The following is a 595-nucleotide window of genomic DNA, read 5'->3' as shown; positions in this document are numbered from 1 at the left end:
AAAAACTTTTCAATAGCCCAGACCGTGTCTTCAAGAGCCAAGGTAAGATACTTGTGAGGTCTTCTCCAGCCATGTGTGGGGTGTTTGAGATGGCTGATGTTGAATGTGGGTGGGCTAGCTGGCGATTTGACTGAAAATCCTTTTGCTCAAGGAATCCAGGACAGTGAGGGAGAGTCTAGCTGCCCCATCCCTCAGTGTTTCTGCCTAAGGAAAATGACCTTAGACAGGGCACTTCTGAACTTACCATTGACACCAATAGTGAGTCCAGCCGAGCTTACCACCTGCACCATGCTTCAGACAAGTGGCTCCCTCTTACCTGTGTCACCAGATGGCCTGCCGCTGAGCCACGCCTCTGTCCCGCTCTACTTTGCTTTACTGAATCCTTGTTTGGGCACTTTGGCAACCTCCTTGACATCTCATCCTCTTGCCTTTTGGATTTAATTTTACTTTTTATTCTTTAAAATGATTCCTTAAACCAATCATATATTTATAGTTACTAACAGGGATTGGGGGGGGGTGGATGGGTGGGAGATTGCTTGCTTTATGCTCAAGGCCCTAGGTTTAATTCCTAGTATGACATTAAATAAGTTTTTTT

At 45.5% G+C, this 595-nt stretch overlaps 1 protein-coding gene across 1 annotated transcript in view; it reads left to right on the top strand.

Moving 5' to 3' along the window:
* Positions 1-595, top strand: part of Nek5 (NIMA related kinase 5) — a 34,203-nt gene that overhangs the window by 9,362 nt on the left and 24,246 nt on the right. The gene's annotated exons all lie outside the window — the stretch shown is intronic.

Source organism: Microtus ochrogaster, linkage group LG7_11 (assembly GCF_000317375.1).
Source record: "Microtus ochrogaster isolate Prairie Vole_2 linkage group LG7_11, MicOch1.0, whole genome shotgun sequence".
Lineage (NCBI taxonomy): Eukaryota > Metazoa > Chordata > Mammalia > Rodentia > Cricetidae > Microtus > Microtus ochrogaster.
Note: the sequence above shows the minus strand (reverse complement) of the source record. Positions and strands in the feature narration are given on the sequence as shown.